The sequence below is a fragment of the Lathyrus oleraceus genome, chromosome 7 (genome assembly GCF_024323335.1).
Source record: "Lathyrus oleraceus cultivar Zhongwan6 chromosome 7, CAAS_Psat_ZW6_1.0, whole genome shotgun sequence".
NCBI lineage: Eukaryota > Viridiplantae > Streptophyta > Magnoliopsida > Fabales > Fabaceae > Lathyrus > Lathyrus oleraceus.
The window spans coordinates 533,362,582-533,375,342 of record NC_066585.1 but is presented as its reverse complement, the minus strand read 5'-3'; the positions used below and the strand labels follow the sequence as shown (position 1 = coordinate 533,375,342).

The 12,761-nt window shown below is 29.3% G+C and overlaps 1 non-coding gene across 1 annotated transcript; it reads left to right on the top strand.

Annotated features, from left to right (window-relative positions):
• The first annotated feature begins 4,058 nt into the window (after positions 1-4,058).
• On the top strand, positions 4,059-4,131 carry TRNAE-CUC (transfer RNA glutamic acid (anticodon CUC)). Its single transcript has one exon. It is a non-coding gene; the product is annotated as a tRNA-Glu (tRNA).
• Positions 4,132-12,761: the final 8,630 nt, after the last annotated feature.

Genomic DNA, 12,761 nt, shown 5'->3' with positions numbered 1-12,761 from the left:
TTAGAAAATAACATATTTCATTTATAGTCGCAAAATATCCCATTACATAATCGAGACGTCAAAATAGGTAAGCCAATATGAATCGGTCCGCCAAGCCCGGTAAATCACAAGGCTTGAGCTTTAAAATTAGAACCCATATTTTTATGGTGTTTTTAGTCCGACCCTAAAAAGTTGGCCACCCATTAGGGAAAGCCCGTATGACCGCAGGTATAACCTTAGGCCCGCATAAATATAAATTTTTAAAAAAATACTGATATTTATATTATTGCACATCAAAACAACACATTGATTTTCTCATCTCACTAAATTTTATATATATATTCTATTCAAGTTTTCCATTTTAAATATTATTATATGGATATAATCAAATAAATATTGATTTTTTTTGTGTTCATTTCATAATTTTTCGATTATATTAGTTTCTCTTATGTTAAATATTTGCATATTATTTTATATTTTTTTAGATATTGAATGGTATTTAAAAATATATTATAGTATTTATAAAAAATAATATAGTAATTAAAAATATATTAGATTTAAATAATATAATTTTTATTGTATTTATGATAAAATTGAGGGTTTTAATTTTAAATTTTGTATAAAATATAATATAAAAATAATCGATTTAGAGCCCGGTAGTCTGGAGTTCGTATAGGATCGGGCTCAGGTAGTGATTTTTGAGCCATATTACAACATATCTTTTTTGGACCGGCCTTAAAAAGTCCGAGGCCAATCATGGGCGATTAATGTAGGATCGGATGACTCGTTTTGACAACTCTAGGTAATGGTTATACAATCATAACATTTAATATTAATTTGACAAAGAAAACATAACCAGGCGGGCTAGTTGTTGCTTATTCTTCTTGCTCGCCTTGGTTGGCCTAACCACTTCTTGGAGGACGGATTCCCATTCTACTGAGATATCCAGTAATGGAAGCTACATTGATCTCCACGACCACGCCTCCTCCTTGATCTTTCCAGAGGGCTTGATAGATTCTCTTAACCCCCTTGAGGTTGACATTGATGGTTGTTGGTTCCCCTTGAAGATTGTGACATTCGAGTTTGAGGTGCATCGACAATCCTACGAGGTCTAACGTAGCAGCAAAAGGTCTTCCGAGGATATAGTTGCACACATTCCTGCAAGGAACAATGAGAAATTGTGAATTAATTGTCTGAATATCCTTTCCATCACCTACGGAGACCATAAGCTCCACGTAGCCCCAAGGATAAGTGGTTGCTCCATTGAATGCCTAGAGGTCAGATATTTCATAAGACCTTAAGTTTCCTCTGTCAAGGCCCATCTTCTTGAACAATTTCGAGTACATAATATCAAAGAACATGCCGCCTTCAATTAGGATCCTGGAGACCTCAAACTTCCTGTCTGTAGTTGTGATTACAAACGGAAATTTTCATTGGGGGACACCCCCGACCTTCTCTGAGTCTTAGAATCCTACAAGTTTAGAGTTTTGTGGTCCTTGATTTTGTTGTCTAATAATACCTTCATTTCCTTCAATCTATTGAGCAATGTATGCAAAAAAACATTAAAAACCGATAATTTAGGGTACAAAAGAGAAGATACATTCACATTAACAATACACATCCAATATGTTAATATCGACTAAAATTAATTGTTTGAAAAAATATGGTAAAAGCAACAACCAGACTACCGGCATGATATGCACACTACAACTCGAAGACCATTCAGTTGCACGATAAAGCCAAAACCGAACTACCGGCATGAAAAGCATACTTACACATCCATGATGGGTATTATGGAACATCCAAGAGTGTTTGGTGATATAAACAGATCGCTAGAAAAGATGGTCAAGGATGGATTTCATCCTAATGTTGTTACATATAATCTCCTAATTCACAATTATGGTCGAAGCGTGGAAGATACATGAAGCACTCTAAGTAATCTAGGATAATCTCTTAAATCATCTCCAAATTACATAAACTTTGCATGCATTAATTTCTTGCTATTATTACGATACAATCAGCTTATACCAATCAATAACACATTAGCTAAATATAATTCCGCACCTTGACATATTGTAAAGAGTAAAAAGCGAGAATGTCAATCCAACACAATAATGAATCACAAACCCTTTATTAGACTTAAATCCAAAACTCATAAGTCCATTTTCATTGTTGGTTTGCATTACACTCATAAACTCCGGGAATCCGTTTTTATAATCTTCAATAAATTATTTGGTGTATAACTTTGCATAAGATTGAAATGACTTTGTGTACCCTAGCGAAACGAAATCAAATCTTAACGGACGATGATTTTGCTTTTTTGAAGGCTAAGACATGAGATGCTATGAAAAACAAGATTATGGAGGATCATAAGTTCAATCGGCGACAACTTCAGGAGTTCCAGGAGAATATAGTGCACGTGAATTACAAGCCTCAGGTAAGAATTGCAATTTAAATTTCACTTTTTGATTTTGCTATCTATGTTTCCCAAAATTAGAAAGCAATATTTAAATTGCAAATCTTATTTACTGGAACTCCTGAAGTTGTCTTCGATTGAACTTTTGATTTGCAAATCTTAAAACACCCCACGTCCTAGCTCCCAGAAGAATAACAAAATTTTTCATCCGCTAAAATTTAATTTAATTTTGCTTGAGTTGGTGAAATCACCGGAACCTTATGCACAATTATGCCCATGGAGATCATATCATGTTCATCATCTTTCCACCTCTCATGAGCCCTCGCCATGTCTACAAAAATATTGCATTTGAGACATTAGAAAGAACATGAAAATTATGAAAATGCCGCAAATGAAAATGATGAGATTAAAATCTAACTCGAAGGAGATTTATGATTTTGCGAGAAAAGAAAAACAAACCTTGAAATAAGGGTTTATAAATCTTAAGCTTAAGAAATTGATTAAATTGTGAGTTTTGGATTTAAGTCCGATAATTCTTACCGAAATTTAAAGGGAATTATTAATCCCATCAAAATAGGTGAAAAAACATCATATAAAAATCGGAAAATATCCATCGTATTCTAGAAATGCATCTTTGGACGCACTATTTGTCTCGCTGAGAACGCCTCAAATGAGTGTCATTCCATAATTTTAAAATTTTTATTTCAGAGATGGATCTTCGAACAAATTCTATCAATTTATTGAATATTTAACATTCTAGTTGCTTTGTCGGAAGTGCATTTCTGGAATTTTAAGAGAGAATTTGAAACCTACAATCTTTGCATGTGAGATATTTTTGAAGATGTATTTTTTGAATATCAATTGTGATTTTCAATAAAACAACCCTCTCCATAATTTGACACCATATCCATTATTAACCAAAATTCTTTAAAAAAACTATTTCATTCTCAATTAAAATTTTCACTTCAAAATTTCTTTTTTGTTTCATCACGTCAAAACGAACTAAAAAAAAAATTAAAATTCAAAATAAAAATCGTTTACTTCATTCTTCATTATTTATATTAATCTTATTTTAAAAAAACTTTAATTGTATTCGAAAATATATTTTCAAATTCTATATAAAATGGGTAGATATTAATAGATAAAACAAGTATAAGAAAACACTATCAGAGTGATTTACATATATCTAATAAACTTTCAAATGAAATCTCTACAAAAAGCTTTAAACATAAAAAATGGATTGCTAAATATATTTATTTTCTTTTTTACATTATAAACAAACAACTTTGTAAAAAAATATTAAACTTTATCTCGAAAATATGAAGAATAACGTGATTTAGTTCTAAAAGAATAAAGAAAAAAAACTAAAACTTTATTTTATTGATTCTACGAAAATATGAAGGTAGTGCTGAATCTGATGGAAGGAGTAGTTGAGTGTGTTGATCTGAAAACTGAAAGTAATAAAAAAAAGGAAACTCTTTTCTACTCTCAAAACACGACAACAAGAAAATCCTCAGATCCAGAAAAATCACAAAGATTAAAGCAATATCAAATTGGTCCTTTTCTCAAACTGTGTCTATTAGATTTGATAGATACTCTCAACATGCTTCATAAAGATGTGATCTAAGATTGTATTTTATATCTCCGATCCATTTAACACAAATCCGTTGTAGTCTAGTTGGTCAGGATATTCGGCTCTCACCCGAAAGACCCGGGTTCAAGTCCCGGCAACGGAATTATTTTTTATTTTACGTTCGATCTGGTGATGTGGCTTCTGTTTTTCGTGTGTTTGATAACATGATAGTGAAGTCCATTATTACCTGGAACTCTATCCTCGCTGCTTTTGCACACGCTCGCCAACTGTTTGAGAAAATTCCTGAACCAAACACTGTTTCATATAACATCATGTTGGCATGTTATGGCATCCCGTGATTTCTTTGACCGAATGCCCGTGATCTCAATTATTATGACAAATTAATTGACCTATCATTTGAACATTTTTTAGATTCTTTTACAAAAATTAAAAATAAAATACCTAAATATAAGAATAAAGATGATAATTAATTTTTATAGAAATTTAAATGTCCGCGCAAAATTGGGGTACTACACTGCTATATAGATACGAATGTGTGGGTTATTGGTTGATGTGGATGATTATGTGTATACTTGGTTGTACGCGCTTTGGGTTTTGAGATTAGAGAATGTTGGTCGTGGTGAAGTTGACATGTTTGTTATAGAATCATAAAAATAGGGGTTATTGAGAAGTTGATTGTTTAATGCATATGTATATGGAAGTGATTTAAACCAAGACATATACTTTTGATTTGACTTCATTTCTCCATTGAATGCATGCTCACTCAAGCAATATTTGTGTTTGTTTTTCCTCTCATGTTGATATTCTTTGTATAATACGGTCTAACCATAATCACATGACTCTTGCATAGTCATTTTATGATGTTCCTTGAAGCATACAGGGGGTTGGGTATATCTTGTTGGTATCCAAATTGTAGTTTTACCCTATCAGGGTGGTGCGGATCAACCCGATCCAAAACCATATGTATTGTTGCATTCCAAATCAAGCTATCGTCATAGTCTTGTGGTAGAAAATTAAGATATGACCTCCATATGAATGGTTACAATATCAATATAATATGTAAGTGTAACAAAATTGATTGTAATAATTTATAAAAAAAAAATTTAAAGACAGATATATTACATTGTCTGACTGCATATGATTTATCATATACCGATAACAAATCAAGACATATAATGACGAGGGTTATTGATGTAGTTCATTTCCGTGGCACCCAATATGTAAAAAATTGAAAATAAAAAATAATTTATGCATTTTGAAAAAAATAAAATTTTATAAAATTTAGTAAAAATAAGAATTTACCTCAAAACATAAGGATGAGTTAGTATCATTGGATTGATTGGGGTTGTAAATGGTATTCGGGTAAACCCCTAAGCTTGGAGCAAAACAACACATCCTCACATTTCTTCTACATTAACGTCAACAACTTTACACATCTCCCTAAGTATGACTACCAAAACAATAGATTCCCAACTATACTTATCACATTTCTTAAAATCTTGAACAAATAGTGCCCACATACTGTGTATAATAGTATTATTGGACTTCTCTCACATTAATGATAGTCCAACGAGGACTATGATGTAAATCATAACATGGAGCATTATTTCATCTATGGTTGTATTTTTAGATAATTAATCATCTTTAAATTTTTTTCCAACCATGCGGTCAGTACAGTTCTAGCTTTTGTTTGATTTTTTGGTGGTTCACGACCCAAAAGTCTGGTTCAAGCATCTTTACTAATTTTGGTAGATCCATGTACAACTTTATCATTAATGCATTGACCCAAAAGCATACTAGCATCTTCCAACGTGATAGTACATTTCCTAGTTGAAAAATGAAATATATGTGTTTCGCACCTACATCACTCAAGTAATGCTAATATAAAAGCTTGAATCAACTATAATATCTTTAAGTTCGACTACCTTTGCAAAACCAGCAATTTTCAACACTCATAAAAACATGCAATTTGATCGTCAGAGGTTCTACTTCTTGGTCCAAGAGATGGTCAATCATAGTGAGGGACGACCTACTAGTCATTTCAACATCGATCTCCATAAATAGGCGTGTGATTGTGAGAAATTTCAAACTTTCCATGTCCCTTGCTTACATGTTATTGCAGCGTGTTCAAGCATATGACAAGAATATTTGTGGATATAACTGATGTGTACAAAGTTGTTAGCATTTTTAAGGTCTACGAAAAAAACTTTTTTGGGTACCAAATGAAGCAAATTGACCTTAATATGAAGGCGACACTCTTTGCTCCAATGACACTATGCGAAGAAAAAAGAAAGGTCGCCTAAACATTAGCCGTATTAGAACTGAAATAGACAATGTTGAAAAAGAGAAAATGAGATGTGGTATTTGTCGCGAAATCGACCATATGCGCAAAAAGACGTCCAGCCAAGACCGAAACTTCTAATTAATTATGTTTGTTGTTTTATTTCATCTTATAATTAACTTATTAGAAATTAATATGTAATTTATTTCATCAAAATGAACAAAATATATTTAAAACTTAAATCATCCAATTACAACACAATAATGACTATTACAACACACAAACTTAAAATAAAGTTACATCAAATCAAGTCTAACATACACCCGGTTAGACTAATATGTTGGAATAAGTTTAGTTCTACAACTATCCTTGAATTTTGATGATAACAAAGTATAAAAGAACAACTTTGTTCATCATAAGTATTTGAACCCAAGTGATCACTTGAAGAACTTATAAATAAAATGACAACTCTGGTTGTCACCAGTCAACACTTCTGAAAAAGATACCTCAAATACATTTTGAGTAATCCAAGCCTTATCTAGTAATGAGACTCTGATGTCTACTCTCAACATTATGAACTTTGAACATCTATTAAATCTCTCTTATGCAAAAACAATATTCTAGATTATTTTAATGGGTGAATAGTTACTATGCAATATGCTAGTCAAACATCAAATCAACAGTACTACGTCAAACGACTAAAAACGATTGTTTACATACAACCTAAGATTTACAACTGAACCTAACAACTCTACAATTGCATACATTGAAGACTGTTCCAATCCTTCCTCCAACGATCTTATTTGTTATCTATAAAGAGGTCAAAGGAATGGTCAAAGAAATAATGATGTATGATTAAAAAGAAAATTTATTGCCCAAAAAACTTCATGATGAAGAAAATTACTTAAAGTAATTCATTTCAAGAAAGAAAAGATCAGAGAATCACATCAAGCTTCATTTAAAATATTCTTTGATATAAACATGAATTTCATTGCGTGTATTCTGCTTAGTGAGAAACATCTTTGTAAATACAATTAATTTAATTAACCATTGTTAATTTCCATGAGAGATTAAGTTTAGTCAGAATTCTCAAGAAGTCATTGACGATTAGTCTTTGAGTTGTATTGGCTTAAGAGACTAGAGTATAGTCGTAATTCTTAAGAAGTCTTAGATAATTGGTCTTTGAGTTTGTTGTAATCAGTTTGATTATTGGATTAGTCCTTATTGAGAGGGCAAAATCACTCAGGCGAGTGGATTGGACATAGCTTCGTTAACAGCGAACTAAGATAAAAATACTTGTGTTCTTATCTTTATCATTACCCTTGATGTTTGATATATTGAGTGGAAAAAGTTTTTAAATCCATTAACCCAATTCAATCCCCCCTCCCCTTTCATATGTTTCTTACACCTTCAATTTGCATCAGAGCTCTGGTTCTGGTTATTAACTCTTGTGTCAAACACTTAACCGTGTCAGATAAAGATCCATTTTCTTGAAATGTAAAATGGATCATACAAACAATGATAAAGATTATCATTTTTCCAACCCTCCAATTTTTTATGGAGATAAATTTAAGTACTGGAAAGATATAGTAGAAAGTTTCTTTCTTGGTCAAGATGCATATTTATGGGATATGGTTTTAAATGGATACACACATCCTTTCGATGCTAATAATGTACGCTTGAAAGAAGTCATATGAATGAGCAACAAAGAAAGAATCACAAAAACCATTATGGATCTAGAATTTTTTTGTTTTATGTCATTTCTTATTCAGAGTATGAGAAGATTACAAATAAAATATCTCATAAGTCTATATTTGATTCTTTAAAAAGACTCATGAAGTGAATAAGCAAGTGGAGAAAACCAAGACTTTGGATTCAATCCAGACGGATGAAGTCTTCATAATAGAAGAGGATGAGCCTCAAAAGAAAGTCATTTTTGTGGCTTCAAAGATCACAAATCTTCAAGACATAAAGAAAGACTCTGAAGGTAAATCTAAAGTTGAATTTGAAGTTATTCTGAAGATGAATCTGAAAGTGACTCTAAAGATAAATGTGTCTCTAAAGAAGAACAAGCTTATGTAGATCATAAGGCCAATACATTCAAAAGATTAGGATCAGACTCTAAATCCGATTCAGACTATGACGAGGTATTTTCTAATCTTACTCTTTCTGAATTAAAACTATGTTTGGCTGAGATTCTTGAAAAGAGATAGAAGCTTCAACAAAGATGCAAGAACATGAAACAAATTCAAGTAGTCATTTCTGAAGATCATAGTGAACTTCGAAAAGAAAACTCTATTATGAAAGTTAGGGTTAGTGGCTTAGAATTTGAGAACTTTTCACTAAAAAGCAAAAGTAAAAATTTCAGAAAAGAAAGTTTTCCAAAAGCCCTCATGGAAATTGAATGCGCTTCTAAGAGATATGAACTTTCTTTTCAAGAATTTCTTACAAAAAATATAGATAGAAGCAAAATTTCTTCAATGATCTATGAAATTAGTGGTAAAGTAAAAAAAAGGCATTGGTTATTATAAACTAAAGAATTCCATGTTGAAGCCTAAACCCAGAAAGAAAGTGAAAAAGTCAAGGGCTATGTGTAAGAACAAGATTTGGTTCTGCATCTGACCTTATGTTTTGATGATAACAATACATAGACTCTTAGATAACAATTTTTTACCCTAATGGTTTTGTTTAGTGTGCAGATACTAGATACAAGTTTTGACTCTGAAGGAATGACGTGTGACATTAACAGATTCTAAGCCTAGTGCACTCTGACTCTGACATGTGTGTTCTACAAGATAATCAAACTCTATACTACTCTACTCAATGCTTTTGAACATTGTTTATCCACAGCTTTATGACTTTGAAGCTTCTGACGCTGTCAAGCTCTAAAGTCTTGCACTCAAACAACTCTAATAAACTGTGTCACCAGACTCTGAAGACCAGGTTCTGATGAACTAGATAAAGACTCTAAAGACCAAGTTCTCAAGATTTTCTCAAACTGACTCTTATTCTTCTTCTATGCATGCTTCATCACCTCTATATCAAAAGCCCGTGAATATTGAAGATAAGATGAAAAATGTTTTTAACGTGAGAATAGTATATAGTATAAGATTAAATATTCCTTATGTGAATATTGGATACTGTGAATATTTTTGAGAGAAAAGAAACATTGGATCCGGTTGTTATTTTCGACATACCAACCTAACTTTATAGATGTTGAGGTTTCCAAGAAAAAAGAAAAAGAAAAATCAAAATCTCATTGGATCAATTAGCATTAGCAGATGGTCGTCGTTCGGAAGACCCTTTGGTTATGAAATCGACAACATTTCTTTTGCGATTCCTTTCTTATTGTTACTCATTTTTATCTATTGAATCATTTCAAGGAGTATATATTACAAAGTTATCATTTTTATTCTTCCATGTTCATAAAAGATGGATGTGGAAAACTTAGCTTGACAAGATTATTATATTAATTACATATCATTCAAGATGGTTCATGGACTCTAAAATGTGATTGAGACTTAGAGTCTAATATGGGGTTATGTTTTTGGTTTTGATTTTCAATTCAGGAAGAATTAATAAGATTAACGATAATAAAAATGTAAATATCTGATTATATTCATAATAAATAAGAATTAATTAATAATATTAATTTTATTAAATACATAAATATGAAAACTATTAAAAATGAATTGATTACTTTGTATATATTCAATGTGTTATAAATCAGTATTATTCTTTTCAATAAAATTAAAAGAGTATAACTCTTAATTTAATAGGTCATAATCAAATATTTTAGTATCGAATAAAAATAATATATATTCTAATGAATTCAAAAATATTTTTGTATAAAATAAAAACAATATATATCCTAATGAATTTAAAGTTTAAAATTTATTAGTTTATTGAGAATATGATTAATAAAATATATTTTGTCTTTTGTCAAAATTATTTTAATTATTTAATTTATTCATACATCACTTAAATGATTTAAATTTTTGTTGGTAGATTGAAGATTGATAAATAAGTATTTACTAATATTTAAAATAAATAAATTATCTTTTAAAAATTTAATAAAATTTTATCATAAAGATTGTTTGTTACTATATATTGCTAAATCTACACTTATATATTTATATATAAGTATGAGTTTAATTTTTTTACAACGTATTTAATCAATTCTAATTGTTTATTATCACTAAAAATATTAAGTAATATTCTTTTATATCTTAATAAAATTAATAATTTATTTTACTAAATTGAATAATACTCTATAATGATATGTATAATTAACTTTTTATTTTATAAATCATTATTATCACAATATTTATTTTATTTTAATTAATAATTGTTTTTATTTATGAGATAAAATTCTTATTTTTAAATATAAAAATTTCATTTACTTTTTTTCTATCTCACGTGTCATTTTTTAATAATTATTTAATACAATTAAATTATATTATAAATTTTATAATTAAATAATTTATTTTTAAATTTACGTGTATTTAAATAAATAAACTATATATTATATCGAATAAAGCGGATGCACGAGTATGTTTCTAGTTACTTGTTTAAAAATGATTTCAAAAAATTGACAAAATTTATTTCAGATTACAGAAAGTGGATAGTAGTAGAAATGCAGAAAGAAACAGAAAAAATAAAAAAATTATGCATCACTTAAAACACTTCATTACTTTATTCATTCTCTTTCATCTCATCACCACAATATCATATCTACTTTTTTCCCGTTGCTTTTTAATAATATTTTTCTTCATCATTTACTTATCATGGTTCATAAGGTAAACTTTTGTTAATGCTCATATATTTCTCTTGAAAAATCATATTTCAAAGAATTCAATTCAGTGTTTATAATCAGTTTTAAATCCATGCAGTTTCAACAAAAATGCTATTGCATTTATTAGGTATAGAAGAAAAATTGAACATGGATAACAAAGCTACATGGACTAATTTTCAAGTGGAGCTGACCCAGCAAGTTGGTTCGCTTTGTAATACCGTGGCCACATCATTTTCTCTAAATCAATCTATTATAATATATTAAATCTAATGCAACATATTATGTTATGATAAACAATAAGTTACATAAGTTATATTTGCCATATCAATTAAAATCTGATGTGTTACCTAGGATTCAATCTTGCAACGAATTTACATATTTATACTAACTTCTATTCCAAAAATTATGTTACAAAAATCTTATTATTAAATGTCTCACAAAAGTTAATTACAATTAAACACAATTATCACTCTTTATATAGTTCAAAATTTTCAAATTAAATCTAAAAAATAAGAATAAGTATACAATTTTGTTAATAACTACATTATTATTTGTTTATAAAGCCTAATATCAAAAAAAAAAATATAATAACTACACTATTTTGTTAAATTAAAAAACATCAATAAAAAAGATAAAAATAGTGTTATAATATTTAAATAAATACAAAATTGATAAAAAAAAACTGTTAAAACTTCCGCCCAACGCCCGGATTACCATCTAGTTTAGATATTATTCTCATGGTATCCTTTGAATATCGCAAAAGAGTTTAAATCATTAAGGTTGAAAGTAAATTCGACATGAAATAAAATAAACTTTAGGACATGTCAATTATAAACAAAGACTATTAGGTCTCAGTTATATCTACCTTAAAGTAAATTTGAAATTTTAAAAATTTGAGCATTTTCCTATGCTTTGGTCGTGAGAATTTTATATATGATTTTATTTATATTTATATGGAAAATGTGTATATTTGAACAAATCAATATTTAATTGCTTAAATAAATAAAAAAGCAACCATGAGGATTGTTATAGAGAACAAAAGAGTTTCCGCTCATAAATCGAAGATCCAACAACGGGGAGATCATTAGTATATTCAACTCAAATCTTTTAATAGTCAAATAGATATTCTAATACGATAAAAATAAAGGTAAGTATTTACGTCACACAGTTACAATTCATTATAAAGTTTTTAAAGACCACTCAAGTTATGTTGTGTTGTAAGACAATCATATAGTGTTTCAGTAAAAAAATTTAAAAATTACATTGACAAATAAGTTATTATTTTTGAAGTAGAATATATACATATAAAATTTATGATAAGAGACTCAATCATCAAAGACTTGACATATAACATCTTTCATATGATTCTTGTCACTGAGAATGTCTTAGATTAGTGAGAGACATTACTTATTTATGTTTTATATTATTGTTTTCCTATCAATATAGACTTTATGTTAAGATTATCTTCAAAAATAGAGTTTATGATGTTATTATTGTTATAACCATTTTTGTGATGTTTGTGCAAATATTGAATTTCCAAACTTCAGTTTGAATAGTTGGAAATAAGCATAATTCAGATATTATATTACGTGAAATTTTCATGTCATTCATCTATACCGATATATGTCATCAAGTAAATTGATGTGGTGGTTGTCGGAGTCCTGTCACATTATATGTCAGTGACGAAAGTTGCGGT